Source organism: Suricata suricatta, chromosome 1, assembly GCF_006229205.1.
Source record: "Suricata suricatta isolate VVHF042 chromosome 1, meerkat_22Aug2017_6uvM2_HiC, whole genome shotgun sequence".
Taxonomy (NCBI): domain Eukaryota; kingdom Metazoa; phylum Chordata; class Mammalia; order Carnivora; family Herpestidae; genus Suricata; species Suricata suricatta.
This window is the reverse complement of record NC_043700.1, coordinates 32,826,923-32,848,686: the sequence shown is the minus strand read 5'-3', so window position 1 is coordinate 32,848,686 and position 21,764 is coordinate 32,826,923.

The window sequence follows — 21,764 nt, the reverse complement described above, 5'->3', positions numbered from 1 at the left end:
CCCGCCAATAGTGCATAAAGGTTCCTTTTTCTCCACATCCTTGCCAACCCTTTTTGTTTCTTGTGTTTTTTAGTTTAGCCATTCTGACAGGTGTGAGGTGATATCTCATTGTAGTTTTGTTTTTTAAATTTTTAACGTTTATTTATTATTCCGAGATGGAGAGACAGAGCATGAGCAGGGGAGGGACAGAGAGAGGAGGAGACACAGAATCCGAAGCAGGCTCCAGGCTCCGGGCTTTCAGCACAGAGCCCGATGCAGGGCTCGAACTCACAAACTGCAAGATCATGACCTGAGTTGAAGTCAGACATTTAATGGGAGCCACCCAGGTGCCCCAGTATCTCATTATAGCTTTGATTTGTATTTGCCTAATGATGAATGATGTTGAGCATATTTTCATGTGTCAGTTGGCCATCTGGATGCCTTCTTTGGAGAAATGTCTGTTTATGTGTCTGCCCATTTTTTGTTATATTATTTGTTTTTTGGGGTGTTGAGTTGTATAAGCCTTTATGTATTTTGGATACTAACTCTTTGTTGGATATGTCATTTGCACATATTTTCTCCCATTCTTTAGGTTGCTTTTTAGTTTTGTTGATTGTTTCCTTAACTGGGCAGAAGCTTTTTATTTTGGTGTAATCGTGCTAGTTTATTTTTGCTTTTATTTTCCTTGCCCCAGGAGACATATCTAGAAAAATGTTGCTACAGCTGATGTCAGAGAAATGACTGCTTGTGCTGTCCTCTAGGATTTTTCTGGTTGCACATTTAGAGCTTTAATCCATGTTGAGTTTATTTTTGTGGACAGTGTAAGAAAGTGGTCCAGTTTCATTCTTGTGTATGTTGCTGTCCAGTTTTCCCAACACCATTTGTTGGAGACACTGTCTTTTTCCCATTGTATATTCATTACTTGTTTGTCAAAGATTACTTGGCTATATATTTGTGGGTTTATTTCTGGGTTTCTATTCTGTGAACTTGATCTCTATGTCTCTTTTTGTGACAGTACCATACTGTTTTGATAACTGTCAGTTTGTGTTACAATTTGAGGTCTGGAATTGTGATGCCTCCGTTTTGTTTTTCTTTTTCAGGATTGATTTGGCTGTCTTTTGTGGTTCCATACAAACTTTAGGGTTGTTTGTTCTAGTTCTGGGGAAAATGCTGTTGGTATTTTGATAGAGATTGGATTAAATATGTAGGTTACTTTGGGTAGGATAGACATTTTTAACATTATCTGGATAATGTAACATTTTAACAATATCTGTTCTTCCAATTCATGAGCATGGAATGTCTTTCCATTACTTTGTGTCTTCCTCAATTTTTTCATCAGTGTTTTATAGTTTTCAGAGTTTGTGTCTTTCACCTCTTTGGTTAAGTTTATTTCAAGAAATTTTATTATTTTTGGTGCAGTTGTAAATGGGATTTTTTTCTTAATTTGTCTTTCTACTGCTTCATTATTAGTGTATAGGAGTGCAACAGATTTTTGAACATTGATTTTGTTTATTTTATTTTTTTATTTAAAAAATTTTAAATGTTTTATTTATTTTGAGACTGAGAGAGACAGAGCATCAGAGGGGGAGGGGCAGAGAGACAGGGAGACACAGAATCTGAAGCAGGCTCCAGACTCTGAGCTGTCAGCACAGATTCTGACACGGGGCTCGAACCCATGAATGTGAGATCACAACCCGAGGAGAAGTCAGAGGCTTAACCGACTGAGCCACCCAGGCGCCCCTGAACATTGGTTTTGTATCCTGGACTTTTCATTTATCAGTTGTGGCAGTTTTTTGGTGGAGCCTTTAGGGTTTTCTGTATATAATATCACGTCATCTGCCAATAGTGAGACTTTAACTTCTTTCTTACCAATTTGGATGCCTTTTATTTCTTTATGTTGTCTGATTGTTGTGGCTGGGACTTCCGGTACTATGACGAATAAAAGTGGTGAGAGTGGACATCCTTGTCTTGTTTCTGACCTTGGAGGAAAGCTCTCTGTTTTTCCCATTGAGGATGAGATTCATGGTGGGTGTTTCATATATGGCCTTTATTATGTTGAAGTATGTTCTCTCTAGACCTAATTTTTACTTAAATAATGAATGGATATTGTGCTTTGTAAACTCTTTTTTCTGCATCTGTTTAAATGATCGTATTGTCTTTATCCTTTCTCTTAGTGATATGAGACATCGCATTGATTGTTTTGTGGATATTGAACCACCTTTGCAACCCGGAATAAATCCCACTTGATCTTGGTGTATGATTTTTTTTTAAAGTATTGTTGAATCCCATCTGCTTGTATTTTGTTGAGGATTTTTGTGTCTATGTTCATCAGAAATATTGGCCTGTAGTTCTCTTTCTTCGTGGTATCTTTATCTGGTTTCGGTATCCCATAGGACAAACTTAGCGAATTCCCTATTAGACCTCCTTGTTGTTCCCTCAAAGCCCCTGACTGCTTACCAGCTGCCTCCTTTTTCTCCCCATCCTCGCTCCTACTTACGCCTCACAAGTTTCTTAATGATCTTGAGTTCAGACCCCAACTTATACTCTGCACTCAGCAGGGTCCAGTCTTTAGAAGGCAGCTTAGAAAGCACCTCTTGCTCCTGGAGCACATCCCCTGGGGGTATCATCTCCCTCAATACACACCTGAGCAGGTGATTTAGTATTTCCCCAATGAAAATGGATTTCCCTGGAGCAGGCTGGGAGGAGGTAGGGTGTATTCTGTACTTAAGAAAAATGAGGGGAGCCTGGATGGGTCAGTCAGTTAAGCATCCGACTCTTGATTTCGGCTCAGGTCATGATCTCACAATTCATGAGAAGGAGCCCCGCACTGGGCTCTGAGCTGACACTGTGGAGCCTGCTTGGGATTCTCTCTCTCCCTCTCTCTCTCTCTGCCCCTTCCCTGCTTGTGTGCTCATGTTCTCTCTCTCTCTCAAAATAAGTAAACACTTAAAAATAGTCTTAAAAATGAGCTTTTCTTCATTTTATTACACTTAATAAAACAACAAGGGATAGCCTACTGGTCAAGAGGATGTGCTCTGAAGTGAGGCAGACCTGGGTTCAAATCTGTGCTCTGACCTTGGGAAAATTACCTATTTTCCCTAAGGTTCTGTTTTCTCTGCAAAATGAGGATGAAAATACCCACTTTGGTGGGTTGTGGTGAGGATGAATAAGGTCATGTCTGAAAAGAGCATAATAAATGCTCAATAACAGTTATTATTAGCAGGAATCTTCCAGAAGGTTCTATGGTGACTAAAGTCACTAGGTGAGAACTCAAGGAGCCATCCAAAGCCAGGGTGCAGTATGAAAGGCCTCTGTGTAGCCTCCTTATCTCTCTGGCTTCCCAGGAACATTTGCAGATTCTAACCCCCGCTCATGATTCCACTTCAGTCTTTCCTAGCTATTTGCTCCGGTTTTCCTTCTGTGATGTCCTTGCCACTCTTTACTGTCTTCACATCAGTCTACAACTGTGGTCAAAACAAGGCAAGGATACTATTGGGCAACATGTAGTTCACAGCCATAGATTGTTCAAAGAAGGAGCTGGATAAGGGAAAGCTCCACGGCTGGCTGTGGGTGGTCGGTGGCTTTTAGACTTTTCCGAGCTAGAGACCCCTTTGAGAATCTGAGGAAAGGCAGAGAATCTGTGTGTGTGTGTGTGTGTGTGTGTGTGTGTGTGTGTATATGTATGTGTGTGTGTGTGTGGTGTGTGTGTGTGTGTGTGTGTGTCTGTACATATATATATATATATATGTACAGACACACACACTCCCACACGCACACACAATTTGCATACAATTCCAGGAGTCCTTGGACCCAGCAAAGCAGTCCAGTGCCCCCTACGGGTCCTTGGGACCCAGGCAGCCCAGATGCCAATGCTTTAGCTCCTTCCTGGGCAGATTCTTCACAGAGCTGCAGCAGCAGAAAAAATGGGCAAACCTCAACTCTTTTCTCTCTTTCTGCCTTCTCTTTGTCAGGAGAAACTAAAACTGCCTTAAGGAAGGGAGAAACAAAAATGAAATAAACCAGCATTTAAAGATAGCCTGTGGGAAATTGAGAGATGGCTAAGCTAGTGGGGTAGATTTTGTGAGCTTCATGAAGATTCATGATGTCAATTAAAAAATTAAAAAAAAAAAAGGATGACACCAGGCACCTGGGTGGCTGTCAGGTAAGTGTCTGACTTTGGCTCAGGTCATGATCTCACTGTCTGGGAGTTCAAGCCCTCCATCAGGCTCACTGCTGTCAGTGGGAGCCCAATTTGGATCCTCTGTCCTCCTCTCTCTGCCCCTCCCCTACTTGTGCTCCCTCTCTCTCTCAAAAATAAACCTTAAAATAAACAAACAAAAAATGTATGACAATGCAGAAGAACTTGAGATATAAGAGGAGACTGGAAGGCTGGAAGTAGGGGGACAATGATGTCAAAATGTTACCGGGGTTAAGATGAAAAGACTCTGGACACTGTATTACTTATCCCTACTGAAGTGAACACTGGAAAATATAAATTTTATGTTTATTATATACAGTTTATTTAGACACAATTAAAAGAAAAGTTACTGGGGAGGGGTGCCTGGGTTGCTCAACCAGTTAAGTATCCTACTCTTGAAATTGGCTCACACCATAATCTCATGGTTCATGGGATCAAGCCCCGTGTCAGGTCAACAGAGAGGAGACTGCTTGGGATTCTCTCTCCCTCTCTCTCTCTCTCCCTCACCTGTTTGTGCTCTTTCTCAAAATAAATAAATAAACATATTTTAAACATTTAAAACAACATTTTAAAGGTACTAAGCAGCATGTCCCTTATGAGAACTTTCTGGGGTCTACTGCCCTACCAGACCCAAAGCACTTAACCACTTCTTCCTCCCAGGAAATGCAAAAGTCAGTGACAGAATGGGGGTCTAGGACCCTCTCTATGGATGGCAAGTGAGTGTTGGAGGGATGGTTGAGGTGGTGCTGGTGATGGAATTAACAAAGCTCTGGGAAGCTGGTAGGTTTTGACAGGGGAGGGCTGACGTGGAGGAGGCAGGGGTGATGGAGGAGAGGATGTGAAGCTGGCCTGTGGGATGGGGGGTGGGGGGTGGGGGTCCTGGCTTTTCTGAGACTCTCCCAGGTGTAGTGATGGGGACACTGGGTCCACCCCAAGCAGGAGTCTGCGAGGCTCACGCACGGCAGCTCTCTCCGGTTTCCCGACCTGGGAGACAGTAGGTGGAGCTGTTTAGTAAACTTGGGAGCCGAGGAGAGGAAACCTGAACTTTTAACTTGAGAGGGCATCTCAACCCTGGTAACTCCCTCCCTGCGGCCACAGCACAGGAGGGTGGGGGAGATGGGGATCATCTTCCTCTTTGAGCTTCTTTAGAGCTCCTCAACTGGCCCTGCGAAGAGGGAGGGCTGAGATCTGTTCTCTTGTGTGTTTCCCACGTGTGCTGGTATCCCAAGTGTCTTTGGAATGTGGCTCAGGTGAAGTCCTGGGTGGTGGCCATCGGTGGTTTATCTGGGAGGGGTAAAGAAATTTGGACGCATTCTTACACAGCCCTCCATCAGCCAGGCTGACTCACCCTGTGCCCAGCTCAGGGGAGCTTCCGTGGCTCTGCCTGATCCTTCTGCTCCTGGGTTCCCCCTCTCCTTAGAAAGCTCAAACTGGGGCGCCTGGGTGGCTCAGTTGGTTAAGCATCCGACTTCGGCTCAGGTCATGATTTCATGGTTCGTGGGTTCAAGCCTGTGTGGAGCTCTATGTTGACAGCTAGCTCGGAACCTGGAGACTGTCTTCGGATTCTGTGTTTCCCTCTTTCTCTGACCCTCCACTGCTCATGCTGTCTCTCTTTCTCTCAAAAACAATACAAAAACATTTTTTTAAAAAAAGCTCAAAATGCTCTGAGGGACCTGGGACTCCACAGTAACACGGACCAGACCCTTGGGAAACATCTTTTTTATTGTAGCCTTGAATTTCAGGCTTTTATCCAGAGAGCTCAGGTTCCAGAAAGCATCCACAGGGACTAGTTGGTGAACTGGCTGCTTTCTGCTGAGCTGGAGCATTGGATTAGGTAGGAGGTCTCCTTCTCTTCAGTGAGTCTGGATTTGATTGTTTCACTGGGCTTTGTCCCCAACAATGATAGGATTCTGGGGAATGCAAACACAACACTGGTCTGACAGCTTCAGCAAGTTTTAAAAAGCCCAACACACCAAAGCCCAGTGTGCCTGTGGAACTCCATGGCTTGCCAGTCTCACTCTTAACATGTTTTTATGTCCCTACCTTTGTTTTTCCTCTGCCACACCTTTCCCGTGGTGTTCTAATTTATGCTGTTGAACTTCACTTATGGGATTTTGTAAATAGTCTTGAAGCCTTTTTGAGACAGGGCTGGGTACAAATAAATAGAAAAACATGACTCTGAAAGGTCAGATGTTTTGATATTGGCTAAATCTTTGGCTAATAGAAAATGGCTACACTCCTTTACTGACCATAACATCCAGAATCTTCCACGACTCACAGTGGAGAGAGGATCTCCTCATGGAAAGAGGTGACAGGACCACACAAACTTGACTTTTGACCCCTGGCATTGCCGATGCCTCCCCTCAGCATCTTTCTAGGGTTGTGCTGTTTCCACTAAGCTGTAGGGCAGGGTGAAGGCTGGGGATGGTGTGACGTTAACCATTTGCCATTTCGGACTCATGACCTTGCCCTAATACTCCCTGCAGATCCTCTGAAGCTCTAAACTCATAAGACCGGAACATTTGAAATGACCTAAAAAGTCTATTAGATGAACAAAATGTAAGCAGAAAATAACACGAAAGTAAGTCATCCGAGCGATAGTTCGTGATTTTTTATTTTATTTTCCATTATGCCCCATGTGGTGACCTCAACATTCAGATGAAGGCTAATCAGGACAGTGGTCATATTTTTATACCAGCTGCAAACTGAAGCAATTCTCAAACTGCAGGACCCTATGTTCCCCTTCCTCAAGAGGGTGGTCCTTCTAGCATCCCTTGCTAGAACAACCTTCAAACCAGATGATGCTTCATAACTTCTAGCACCAACCTAGGCTCTCAGTTTTAACTCACACCCCACCCCCCCAGCGGCCCTTCCCCCCACTGCAATCTTAAAAGATGAATGTGGGGCGCCTGGGTGGCTCAGTGGGTTAAGTGTCCGACTTCAGCTCAGGTCATGATCTCATAGTTTGTGGGTTCAAGCCCCATGTCGAGCTCTGTGCTGATTACTAGCTCAGAGCCTAGAGCCTGTCTTCAGATTCTGTGTCTCCCTCTCTCTCTGACCCTCCTCTGCTCATGCTGTCTCTCTCCCTCTCTAAAATAAATAAAAACAGTAAAAAAATTTAATAATAAATAAACATAAAATTTTTTTTAAAAGATGCATGTAGCTATACCAAACACTTAGAAGTGTTTCCCTGTCTTCTCTGAGGAATTTCGATCAAAAGTGTGTGGTCAGAGACATCTAAGTGTGGAAAAGCTGTTGTTACTATCAACTTGGATTTCAAAGCATCTTGGAGAGATAAGAGGCCATTTGTTGCCATGCATACAGAGTACTCAAGCGGTAAGTGATTAAATGACTTGCTGAAGGTTCCAGAGCTAAGGAGTCTGAAACTAAGATTTATGCCTATTGATACTCAGACCATTCTGTTTCTCACTGGAGATTGGCCTCTTGCACATCTAAACAGAAGTGTGATCGTGACTGAGACCTTCTTTACAGAAGTAGATGATATATGTAGATGCAAACACTTGTGCATATACACACGGGCAAGGTAATGAAATTCAGAATCAAAGTAAAGAGGAATGATTATTTGTGCTAGGTGCATAATTTTAACTGTCCTGAGTGTCTTAAGGTATGCACAGATACAAACGTGGACCCCTAATAAATGGAATGAATGAATGAGAACGAGGGAGGAAAAGAATTTTAATTTTATACACTGAATGCAGAACTCTAGGGCAAACAATGAAATTTAGGCAGGGTCCTACCCTCTATAAATTCTTGCAGGATGGACATATGCTTAAATAATTCTAATATAAAGCAGACTTTGATCACTATTGTCACAATTTAAAAAGGAGTTTAGGGTCACTATATGTGAAAAAAAATGGTAACACTAACAACGAAATTTATTGGCATGTGTGCACGTATGTTGCGGGTGCGTGTATCCATGTGTACAGGTATGTAGTAGCTGCCCATTCACATGATGTTATTTTTCAGTGTATTGTAAGTATCCAGTAAATTTGGGATGAATTCTTGTACAACTTCCAGCTCAGCTTTAGGTACACAAAGATACTTCATGGTGTGTCTCTTATCCCTTGGTTTGGTTCTAGGTCTGATGAAGAAAATGTATTTCTAGGCCGGACCTTGCCTCTGAGTTCCAGACTCATTCATCCAGCGGTCTGTTTACCATCCTCTTGGGTGTTTCAAAAGTGCCCAAAGCTCAGCATGTCCAAAATAGCACCTGATCCTGCTTCTAGGATTCCCTGTCTTGGTCAGTGGCATCGCTGTGTGCACAGTTAGGCAAGCGAGAGCGCAGGGACCAGAATATAATCTTCCTAAGGGCAGGGATATGGCCTGTCTTGTTTTCTGCTGTGTCTTCATGACCTAGGATGGAGCATGGCACAGAGCGGGTATTGACTAAGTCCTGTGGGATTGGTGGCTGCAGACTGCAGACTGCTCTCATGTTCCTCCATCTCCACTATTACTATTCAGTCCAGGTTGCCATAACTTCTCACTGGCCCCACTGCAAGAGACTCCTAATCAGTATTTCTATATGTCTTCCACTCTAGCCAGTGATCTTTTCTTTTATTTATTTATTTTTTTTAACATTTATTTATTTTTGAGAGACAGAAAGAGACAGAGTGTGAATAGGGTAGGGGCAGAGAGAGAAAGAGACATAGATTCTGAAGCAGGCTCCAGGCTCCAGGCTCTGAGCTAGTGGTCAGCACAGAGCCCGACGCAGGGCTTGAACCCACAAACCGTGAGATCATGACTTGAGCTGAAGTTAGAGGCTCAACCGACTGAGCCACCAAGGTGCCCCAACCAGTGACCTTTTCAAAACAAATCTCAATCTAAGACCAAGTGTTCTTGCTGTGGCTCTGATGTCATACATGGTATGCATCCTATGACCCTTCTAACCTTGTCTCATATCATGATCACCTTTGCTCTTTAGATCCGGCCAAGTAGCTTTTTTTTTTTTTTTTTTTTTACAATGCTTATCATCACTTGCTCTGTCCTGCCACAGGGCCTTTGCACATATTGCTTTCTCTGCTTGGACCATTCTTCTCTTCACCCACTTAATTTCTACTCATGCTCCTGATGTTACTGTCAGAGCTTAAAGTACTAGTTCCTGCATGTCCTGATGTCAAATGTATTTGACAGAAAAGTCATAGTCAAGATAACTTGAAAAATATTGACAAGAGATAGCTCCACATCACTTGTCATGGTTTTATTTTTACATCTGTTTGTATAATTATTTTCTGCATGAAACCATTCACAACTTATAAGTTTTTGTCTGTCTTCCTGTAGAAGTCAAAGACCTAGTCAAGGAGCATTAAAACATAAGCTGACATTTCTTTTTCTTAATGTATTTTCGGAAAGTACCATTAAATATATTTACCTGTATTCTTTTTTCCTATTGGATATACATCTTCAGAAGAGTACTAATGTTTGATAAACATACCCCAGGATGCTTTCATCTCACTGAGGTCCTCCTTAGTTCACGAATGCCTATGGGATGGTTTAAGTGTCATTAATCCTGGAGACAGGCTGTGGACCTTTAGAAGACAGTGCTTTTGCCTGTGATATCAGGACTCATTAAATCAAGCAAAGAGGAGCTCATCCAGTTACCTTCTCCAATGTATATCTTCTCTTTTCTTGAAAGTTCCCAAAATGGGTAAGTTGATGGAATCTTATACATTATTAAGATGATTAGAATCACTCAGGCAGACTAGCTGTTTCAAACAGACCCTGTAAGTATGGAATTATATGATAAGGAAGGATTATAAATCCAATTAGGGAGGAGTCAGGTTATTCAACAAATTTTGTTTTAATATTTAAGTAGCACTTTGTGGGAAAAAGTAAAAGTTATCTTTAAATCACATCATGTACCAATATAAATTTCTGAAAGATTAACATGTAAAATGGTAAATACTTGGGCCAAAAAATGCTATATGAAAACATAAGTGAATCTCACATCCAGAGGAAGACATTCTAACTTTAAGAGCAATGGAAAACATTATGTTCATCGCCCCAAGAGAAAATGTTTGACTACATGAAATGAAAAATTAATGACCAAGTTAAAAGGTAACAACGAAATGGAGAAAAAAACCAAGTGCTAAGACCCCAGGAAAGAAATTGGGTAAAAGACATAAATAGACACTTCACGTGTAAAATAAAATAATTGATTTGAAACATGAGAAAATATTCAAATTTGCTAGAAATCAAAGAAATGCAAATTACCTATTTTGCAATCACATTAATGCAAAAATTACCATTTTAACCTATCAAATTAACAGAAATAAGAAGTTATAATACTCAATATTAGAGAAGGACGGGTGAAATAGCTTGTCACCAATACATTGCTGTGAGGAAGTGATATTTGTCATTATGTATAATGAATATTAAAAATTTTCACAATTTTTTTCAAAGGAAAAACATTTAATATAAAGATTCAAGATTGACATCATGATGATAAATTGAATGCCCTTCTCATGATAAAAGTTCAACTTTTCCATCTTTTTTTAATTTAACTTATCCTGTCATCTGTTTTCCCTCTGCTTTTCTATTACTTTTACCCCACCTCTTCCTGTCTGTAGCTACATTGACAGATTCCTTCCCTCTCCCCAGTAGTTTAGAAGTCTACTCCTATGCAAGCTGCGATGATTAGCACTAATTTTAAAACACCTTTTAACAATGCCAACAAAGTAAGCTTCCCATCTCCTACTCCCCAAGTCCATCCTCCTGGGTAGAAATGTGTTCACAAGTTTTTATCCATTTCCAGGAATGTATCATTAGGAAATGTGTTAAGGAAATAAACCTAAATATAAGCAGTGTTTTATGCAAAAAGATTTTCATGGAAGTATTATGTATAGTATTATGTTTAATAATAGGGAGACCTCTAAGAAACAAGTGTATATTCACATAATGAAATTAAACAACCATTTGAAATTAAGTATATGAAATTTTCCAATAAAATGAGAAAACGTGGGCAAAATGGGGTACAAAAGTGGGTGCACCGTATACTCTCAACTATGTATAAAGACAAGTAGGCATAGGGAAACACTGGGAAGAAGTACACTGAAACAGTAACAGTTGTTATTTTCCAAGGTAGAATATTGGTGATTTTTAAATTTTTACTTTTTTTAATTTGTTTTGTTTTCAAGATTTCCCATGAACCAATCTTTTCTTATGGGAAAACAGAGGCAATGCCATAAAAGTGAACCAGTACTGACACAAGCTCTAGCCTGGATGAATCTCGAAAACATGAGGCTAAGTGAAAGAAGCCAGACACAGAAGGCCACACATTGTATGATTCCATTTACATGAAATGCAAATCTACAGAGACAGAAAGCAGATTAGTGTTTGCCAGGTGCTGGGAAAGAGGAATTGGACTGATTGCTCATAGGCATGGGGTTTCTTTTTCGGTGATGAAAATGTTCTGACATTGAAGAGTGGCGATGGTCACGCAACACAGTGAAAATACTAAGAACCACTGCACTGCACACTTGAAAATGGCTAGTTTTATGTTATGTGAATTATATCTCAAATAAACAAACACATAAATCAAAGCTTTATATTAAAAAAAGAAAGACACCAAGGTAAATGAGGGCTTTAGGTTAAGAATTTAATAGAGTTCAGTTTCCAATGGTCATCTCTGCATCTTCAAGGGAGCCCTCTCACTTCTTTCTGCGAGGCGTCAAGGACCTCACTGGGTGGTGTATAGATTGGAGAAGAGAAAGAAAATGAGGGGCGCCTTGGTGGCTCAGTTGGTTGAGTGACCAACTCTTGATTTCAGCTCAGGTCATGATCCCAGGGTTGCAGGATTGAGCCCTGCATAGGGCTCTGCACTGAGTGTGGAGCCTGCTTTAGCTTCTCTTTCAATCTCTTTCCTCCTGCCCATCCTTCTCCCCCATCCTCTGTCATCCCCATTCCCCTTTATCCCCCCACCATCTCTCTCTCTTTCCTCCTACATTACCCCTCTCCCCTCCCCCTTATTTCTCTCCTCCCACCCCACCCCCATTCTCTCTACAACATGCCAACCCTCTCCACCACTCGTGCTTTCCTTCAAATAAAAAATAAAAAATTTGAAAAAAAGAGAGAGAAGGACCAAACATTGCTTTGTGTCTTTAAGATTTTAAGTAATCCCAATGTGAGTCTTGAACTTACAACCCTGAGTTCAAGAGTCACACACTTTATTCACTGAGCCAGCCAGGTGCCCCAGGATCAGAGAGGTTTTACAAATTATGAATGGATTTTAAAGAGGAAAATGTAAAGTGATACTGTTTATTATAGCATCAAGAACATCAAATACCTAGGAATAAACCTAACAAAAGATGAAAAGACCTACATAGAAAACTATAAACATTGAGAGAAATTAAATTTGAAAAGGATATATCTTGCTCATTGTTTGGAAGATTCAACATTGTAAAGATGTTAAATTTCCCCACATTGATCTATAAACTCAAGGCAATCCTAATCAAAATTTGTGCAAGTTTTTTGTTGTTTTGTTTGGTCTTGTTTTGTTTTAGAAATGAACAAGCTGATTCTAAAATGAATATGAAAATGCAAAGGGCCAAGAATAGCCAAGAAATCTAGATGGAGGAAAGACAAAGCCGAAGGCTTTACATGAATAGATATCAAGAAGTAGTAGAAAGCAATAATAATTAGGACAGGGTGGCTTTTGTTCAAGAATAGAATAGATCAGGGGCGCCTGGGTTGCTCAGTCGGTTAAGTGGCCGACTTTGGCTCAGGTCATGATCTCATGGTTTGTGAGTTCGCTTGGAGCCTGGAACCTGCTTCAGATTCTGTGTCTCCCTCTCTCTCCGCCCTTCCCCTGATCACTCTCTGTCTCTCAAAAATAAATAAACATTAAAAAAAAGTAAAAAAAAAAAGAATTGATCAATGGACCAGAATAGAGGTCAGAAACAAATCTGACATAACTGCGACAGTGAAGAGCTAGTTTTTCAATAAATGGCGCTGGGTCTATGGGATATATTTGTGAGAAAACAAAGAATCTTGATTCTTATCTGATACTATATGGTAGGAAAAGTTTATACTTCTATGGAAAACTGCATTTTTGTAGCATACCCTCCGGGTTATCTGATTGTGATTTTATGGCAACTATTTTATAACTCTGTAACTTGTAGATAACTGATAACAAAGCAAAATTCATAAAAATAAATTCTGTCTCATGGAGGGACACCATTGCTCCCCATAAAAAATTTTAATTTGTCTCAATTTGCATATTCATTTCAATATTTCTGATCTACAAATATGTCTCTTCTTTGGACTCACCTTTGAACAGGTTGAAACACCTCACCAGGTTTTCTCCTTAATAAGTTAAATAAAATTTTAACATGTTTATCTTCATATGTGTATGAGTCATGGTTTTTAATCTTTTAAAACTTTTTTTAAGTTTATTTATTTATTTTGAGAGAGAGCAAGAGAGAGCACATGTGTGCACACATGTGGAGAAGGGGCAAAGAGAGAGAGAGAGGAAGAGAGAGACTCCCAAAAAGAGATCTAATGACATCAAGGAGCCCAATGCAGGGCTTGATCCCGTGAATGGTGAGATCATGATCTGAACTGAAATCAAGAGTTAGAGGCTTAACTGACTGAGCCACCCAGGTGCCCCATGATTTTATCTTTAAAAAAATTATCTTTTAACAATACATACAAATTAATTCCAGACAGCTAACCTACATGTGAAAGGAAAGCAATAAAGCTTCTAGAAGATTATAAAGGAGAATATATTAATGACTTTGGGGGCAGCAAAGATCTCTTAAGCAGGACACAAAAGCACTAACCATAAAAGAAAAGATGAATAACTCAAATTTCATTAAAACTAAGTACTTTTTACCCAGGAACACCACTGAGAGTAAAATGGCAAGCCACAGAGTGGGAGAAGATATTTGCAAAGCATTTTATATATATTATATATATGTGTTATATATATTACATATGGTATAATAGAAGTATGTTATATATATTATGTAATAATACATATATATTACAAATCAATAAAATAGATAACAGACAAGAAAAATGGACAAAAGACCTGAATAACACATAACAATAGACTATATCCAAATGGCTAATAAACAAGTGCTCAACCTCATTAGTTTTCAGGAAAATACAAATTAAAACCACTGCACATCTACCAGAAGGGCCAAATACAAAAGACGGACACTGCCAAGGCTGACAAAAATGTGGAGAAACTGGATCTCTCAAACAGTGCTGGTGGGAGTATAAATTGGTATAACTGCTTTAAAAAATTGTTTGGCAATATCTCCTAGTGCTGAACATATACCCAGCCCTACGATCTGGCAATTCCACTTTTAGGGGTGTGTGTGCATGTTTATGTATATGTGCAAAAAGACACATGAGAATGCACGGCGATGTATTCTTAATAGCTCTCTGTTGGTTTCCTGTGACTGCCATAATGAACTACCACAAACTCAGTGCCTTGAAACAGTAATTAAGTCTCTCACTGTCATGTCTGGAGCTCAGAAGTCTGCAGTCAAGGTGTCTGGGCTGTGCTCCTTCCAGAGGCTTTAGAGGGATTTCTGTTCCCTGTCTCTTCCAGCTGCTGGCGGTGGCTATGGGCATTCGTTGGCTTGTGGATGCATTACTCCAACCTTTGCCTCTTCTCATGGCCTTGGCCCCTTCTGTGTGACCTCTGTGACTCATTCCTTTAAAGATAGAGGGCCCACTTAGACAATCCAGGATGATCATTTCATCTCAAGATCTTTAATGATATCTGAGAAACACATTTTCTAAGCAAGTAGCATTCACAGGCTCCAGGGATTAGGATGTGCATACATTTGTGTTTTTTTTGTGGGGGGAGCAGAGTGCCATTCAACCCACTATAAGGCATGTCTACCAACTGTGGAATGAAAAAAAAATTGTGATAAAACAATAAAGATGAACAAATTACTGCCCACAAACATCACTGGTGACACTCATGATACTGAGTGAAAGGAGCCCGACTCCAAATAAATACCTAATGTATGATTCATTTATACAATATTCAAAAATAGCTAGACTAATGTAGGGGACAGAAGCTGGAGTGGCGGTTGGTACCCTATGGAAAGGAGGGGGCCCAGGGACTGAGAGGGACTCCGGTACGGTTTCTGCAGGTGAGGATACTGTCCTGTTTCCTGATCTGGGTGCTGAAGACTCACCAAGCTGAACGCTTTTCTGCACTTTTCTGCTGATAATGTTTACAGTACATTTTCCTTTTCACCTTCTTTCCTTTATTGTGGCTGTGGTTTTAAAAAGTCTGCTTCTATGTGATAACGTTCTCTTCTATTTTCTGAATATATTAGATTCAATTACCTATGTTTATGAAAAATTATGAATTGAGGCACCTGGGTGGCCTAGTTGGTTAAGTCTCTCAGTCTTGATCTTAGCTCAGGTCTTGATCTCAAAGTTGTGAGTTCAACTCCCGTGTTGTGCTGCACGCTGAGTGTGAAGCCTACTTAAATTTTAAAAAATTATGATTACTTTAAAAAGTTTTTAAAAATTTATTTATTTTTGAGAGACAGAATGAGTGGAGGAGGGGCAAAGAGAGAAGACACAGAATCCCAAGCAGGCTCCAGGCTCTGAGCTGTCAGCACAGAGCTCGATGTGGGGTTCGAACCCATGAACCATGAGATCATGGCCTAAGCAGAAGTCAGATGCTTACCCAACTGAGCCACCCAGGTGCCCCCCCATTATGATTGTTGACAATATGTTCTTTCTTGTTTCCCAAAGGTGGACGGAGACTCATCAGAGGGACTATAAGGGCAGGTAAGAAGATACTCAAAGATAGAACATGGTTTGAACCTGTTTCAAGCCCCTAGTAAGGAGCTTTATTCTGGCCATGCCCACCTCCATCCCCACCCCAACCTTGGATTAAGTGAACTATCAAATGCTGGGCTTCCCTGAGGCTTCCAGGCCTACATTATAATTCCTTAGAGTCAAAAGCCAACATACCCATCAGCGCTGTGCCATGCACATGCTGTGGCGTCAAAAGGGAAGCGAAGTAAAGGGATGGTGGGCTGCTTACACCGCGTCTTGGCCGACTCTGCCTCCACGGGTCTGTGTCCAGGGGTCTCAGCAGTTGAGAAGGTGGAGGCTCATAGCTTACATGGAACAGGCCAGGAGGAGAACGAGGCCCTGAAGGTAGCTTCCAATGGGACAATTCAAGGAGGGACAAATGCTCAGAACTTCTGCATTCCTTCCCCGTGTATGCCTTGGACTGATTCTGGAAAGGTGAAGTACAGCTTCCATCTACAATGAACACGTTTCTTTTATAATCAGAAAGAACAAACCTGTATTTTCAAAAGATAGTTCTACTGGGTTGTGCTGAAAGTCGCCTTGACTGGACAAATGCCGAAGGCTTCAAAGTCATCCACGCCTCTCCTACTTAACCTGCCCTGCCGTCTGCTTGCACCATCGGGAGATGGGGAATTTGTGAGGCCCACATTTCCCGCCTTTCAGACGCTTACAGGTGAATAAAACAAGTGTGGAGTCAGAGAGCAGGAGGTAAGCTAGGCAACCAGAAGGAATTTCTGAACGGGAGAGGTGCAGGGGAAGGCTTAGTGCAGAAAGCAGGAAGGGATCCGCATTCTCCAGACAGCTTTTCACTTGTAAGATTCCAGGGACTTCTCTGAAGAGACTGGGCAAATGAGAAAGATAATACCTTTGTGTTGTTCGTGATGCAAGCTTTGTTAAAGTCACATTGACAGTAAGACTTTCTGGGGAAATGTTAGCCATTTGCCTCTTGAGACCATCTTCTGTCCCATGTGGCTACAGCTTTAACCTCCACATTGCAACACCCACAGGGGCAGTGGAAAGAGAGCCTGATGTTGGGGACTTCCTTGTTCCCGCTGCTTGCTGACCCCTAAGAGGCGAGCCCCGTGCTTGCAGAGCCCATAGAGACACCTTGGTCAGTTGTCTCCTTGGTCAGCTGAGTGGGCAAGAGTCTGAGGCAGCTGGACTTGGAAAAGCCAGAAGACTGTTTACCAAGCACTCCAGTGAATGAGTCATGTGTGGACGTTTGTCACCACACCCCGGAGTCCGAGGCAAAGGAGAAAGACAAGCGGCTATTACCAGCCTCTCTCTGCTCCTTCCTTGGACTGGCTAGCACATTAGCCTGGTCAGAGCCCCCAGGGGTGGGTTTTGAGTTAGTTCTCTTGCAGCTGGGGGTGTACTGAGGGCTGTGGCAGGAGTGACTGGTTGGCAGTGGTAGAGTAGTGACCGTCTCTCCCTCTGATTGCTCTTCCTCTCCCCCCTAGCATGACTCTGCAGGAGGTCTTATCCTGGGGGACTGTTCCAGGCTCCCCCTAGAAGCAAATCTGTGCCTGTCACCTACCTGCACAGCTGGTGTCTGAAGTCCTGCTGTGCTCCTCTGTGGGAGGAAGGCAGGATGGCTAACCTGTCCAGTCCGACCTGCCAGGCACCTTGCTCACGTGCTCAGGGCCCACAGAAACTCTTTTCCTCTTTCATTCAGGTCTAGAGGCAGGCCGGCCAGAGGAACGAGAAGTCATATGGCCACACCCTGGTGTGGGAGGTGTTTATACACACACGCCTGGAATGCAGTGAACCTGCAAGGGGTCAGCCGCCCCAGGACCGGCCAGGCTACCCCAGAGGCTGGGAGGGACGCCCAGGTGGATCCCTCCCCGTGCAGGTGGGGAACAGGGCTCCTGACCTTCGTCATTGCACTTGCACACCCCCTCGTCTGGACTGTGGGGCTGTAAAATTGGGAGAAGACAGGCTCCCTCCTGGGAGGTCAGCAAGTGAGCCTTCAGGGACAATGTGCTCTGGCTGGAGGAAGGGAGAAAACAGCCACCAAGGCGTCTAGCAGGCAGTAAGCAGCTCCAAGCACATCTTGTGCTGTGTAGTTCCTGGCTTCTCTCTTCTCTGACAAATTCCCGATTCCTGCCTCTGGTGAGCCCCCACTCCTCTGAGTGAACTCCTGCCAGCATCTAGTGTCTAGAAGGATCTTGATCTTGATTTCTTTTTTTTTTTTTTTTGGAATTTTTTTAAACGTTTATTTTGGAGACAGAGAGAGACAGAGCATGAGCAGGGGAGGGGCAGAGAAAGAGGGACACAAAGATTTTGAAGCAGGCTCCAGGCTCTGAGCTGTCAGCACAGAGCCCAATGTGGGGCTCAAACCCACAAACTTTGAGATCATGACCTGAGCAGAAGTCGGACGCTTAACTTACTGAGCCACTCAGGCGCCCCTTGATCTTGATTTCTTGAGTGGTGAGGTAGCCGTGCCCTCCCCAGCGTACCACCTTTGCTCTAACTACAGAGCCTGTGTGTCTGACAGAAACCCAAACACATGAGGTCACAAGGTGCTCATAAGTTTTCCTCCCTTCTTGCCCCTCCCCCCCACTTTGTCTTCTAATCCTTTCCATGAATGGAAGGGATGCTTTGTATCATACTTAGCCTGTGAGGATGCTCAATTAGGTTTAATTCCTTGCTCTCTTTATTGTGGGGCCACACTAACAATGTGAGTGTGGGGCAGGATGGGACATGAGAGCTGAAAAACTTTATTCCCAGGGTCAGCTTTTTTTTTAATTAAAAAATTTTTTTTAATGTTTATTTTTGAGAGAGAGAGAGAGACAGACCATAAGCAGGGGAGAGCAGACACACACACACACACACACACAGAATCCAAAGCAGGCTCCAGGCTCTGAGCCGTCGGCACAGAGCCCCATGCAGGGATCGAACTCACAGGGTGGTGAGATCATGACCTGAGCTGAAGTTGGACGCTCAACTGACTAAGCCACCCAGGCACTCCTCCCAGGGTCAGTTTTGACCCCAAATCTCTGACTTTGTCCAGCTGGGCTGTAGCAGAGCAGTGCACAGGTAGGAAAACCAGGAGTGAAGTATATGCCTTACTTAATACAGTACAAACTTGAAATAGACACCAAGGATGGACAAGCGGCAGGTGGAAGGGGGCAAGAGGCAGACAGTCCCTGGGTGAAGATGAAGGCGTCTGGCTATGACCTGCCATGATATGGCTACTTCAGCTCATATCTGCCTTACAGCCTGAAGCACAACCTCATCATGCCAGTGCTCAAAATCCTCTGACGGCTGGCTCGCCCTGGTCTAACATGGTGGTATGAACTCCTTAGCCTGGTGTTCATGATCTACAGGATCTGTGTTCACCTACCTCAGCTGTCTTACCAAGGTGTCTTTTCCACCCCCCCCCGCAGTGTCCTAAAATATCCCACATTCCAGCCCCAATGGGGTGCTCATAGCCCCTAAACATACCATGAACTCTCTGACCCCCATACCTTTGTGTAGGCTCTTCTGTTCCTTCTGAAATATTCTCCCCCCTGTGTCCCCTTCTCTGCCTGTCAAATATGGTATATGCCTTAGGGCTCAGTCAATCCCACTTCCTTCATAAAAATCCACCTGCTAAGAAAAATCACTCCAACCTCAAAACCCCCAAAGAATTTTTATTAGCACAGAACTTCCTTAACAGTACTTGTCATGCTGTGCCTTGGAACTGGATCTTGCTCAGAAGGCTTTGTGCCCTCCGTAGCTCCTAGCACATGCTGGGGACCAAGTAAGTTCTCAATAAATCTTTATGATAGTGCATGGACGCATGAGGTTGAATGGCGCTAATATGTTGTCAAGAAAGGGAAATGGTCGGGGCTTCTGGGTGGCTCAGTTGGTTAAGTGTCTGATTCTTGATTTTGGCTCAGGTCATGATCTCACTGTTCATGAGCTTGAACCTGGCATTGAGCTCCATGCCGACAGTGTGGGATTCTCTCTCTCCCCCTCTCTCTGCCCCGCCCACAGCCTCTTTCTCTCTCTCAAAATAAATACACTTTAAAAAGGGGAGGGGAGAGGAATGGCACCAAAACAACAGAGTTCTGTCAGGCTTTCCCATTACCTGTCTGGTGCCTCCTTTCTTTCCCCTTTCTATCACCATTAAATATTCACAATGTACAGAATAGGTCTTTCCCACAGGGTAGCTACCCTCAGTTGCAAATCTGAGGCATAATGTATCTTCTAATTTCCTCCATGAACAAGCAAACGCTGTAAACAGATAGTGGGTTGGAATAACCCACAAACTCTTCAATTCCATAGCACTTTGACCTACTGTGTAGCTGGGATTCTGCCAGGGCCTATGGAAGACACAAGTAAGTGACCACCTGTTCCCCGCCCTGACAGCGACTACTGAGGGAAATCTGAGTGAAGTCTTGCAGGACCTGAGTAGGCAGAGAGGTTGGGAGGGCAGCCACAGGACAACCAAGGGAGCACAGGCTTGGATGTTTGTTTGGGAGATAGAGAAGAATGACTAGGATGGGGACAAACTAGGAATGCCTTGAAATCTGAAGTCTAAGTATATATAGTTGGTGGTGAGGCAAAATCACTGGTTCAAGCAGGTCAGTGCGTAGTGTGAATCAAAGGGAGGATGGCCTAGTGATCAGGTGAGAAGCCAGCGGCAATTCAAGATTGGGCTTCTGAGGATCTGGAAGAAGCAAGGGATGTAGCAAAAACACTGGACAGGAGTCAGGACACCTAGGTTCTAGTCCTGGCTCTGTTGTGGGACCCTGGCCGAGTTACTTCTCTGTTCTGGGCCTTTCCTTAGCTGTAAAACCTAAAACCTTCAAAGTGTCCTTTCCAATCTGATGAGCCACCCATGGTTGAGTCTTTGAGACTCACCCAACCTTTGGGAATGAAGGGAATCTGCCAATCCAATGGATATCTGGAACAAGGAAGTGAATGATTGGCAGCCTGGAGATAAAAAGCAGGGAGAGACTGAAAAGGATTCAGCCAGGGAGAATTGGGGAACTGGGGGGGGGGTGGCACTCTGTTCCTGATGTCTGGTTTGGCAATCCTAATTTCAGTTCCTCCTTTATTCCTCTTCCCTAATTTAGCCTTCTAGCCTCACCTTCTTTGGTGAGGGCAGGGCAAAATCGGACACTCCCACACCACCTCCAGACCTCCTCCCCCCTTACCTTTCCCTTTTCAGGCCCTCTAACGATCCTCCTCCTTCCCCGCCCACCTGGCACAATCCCAGAACCCACAGTCCCCTAGAGTAAGCCACTGGCTGGCCAAACCAGAGAGAGCGGTGAATTTGGGATCGCGTTCATTATCACCCTCATAGCTACTCTTGATTGAGCACTCACCGTGTGCCAGGCTACATTATTATTATTATTATTATTTTTTACAGCACTTGTATGAGGTGATTGTTATCTCATCTTAGGGATGAAGAAACTGAGACCAAAAGAGTTAAGTAACCTCTGCCAGCTCACACACCTGCCAATTGGCGGTGCCAGATTGGAAAAGAAGTCTGATTCCCAAGGCAGTGCCCCGGCCAGTTCCGGTTGGGCCGTGCGACCTTTAGCAGTTGGGGACCTCATCCCTTCACTAACACCTCTCAAGCCGGAATCCTCCAAGCCCCCGCCCGCGCCCGGCCGCGCCAGCCTACAGCGCCCCCGGTGTTCTCCAGCCTGTTAGGCGGAGGCCAGGCCCCGCGCGGCAGGTGGAGCGGGCGGGGTAGGCGGGGCGGCCCGGGCGGGGGTAGGCGGGCCCTGGCGGGGGCGTGGCCGGAAGCCTTAAAGCGGCTGGGGCGGCGGGCCGGCGG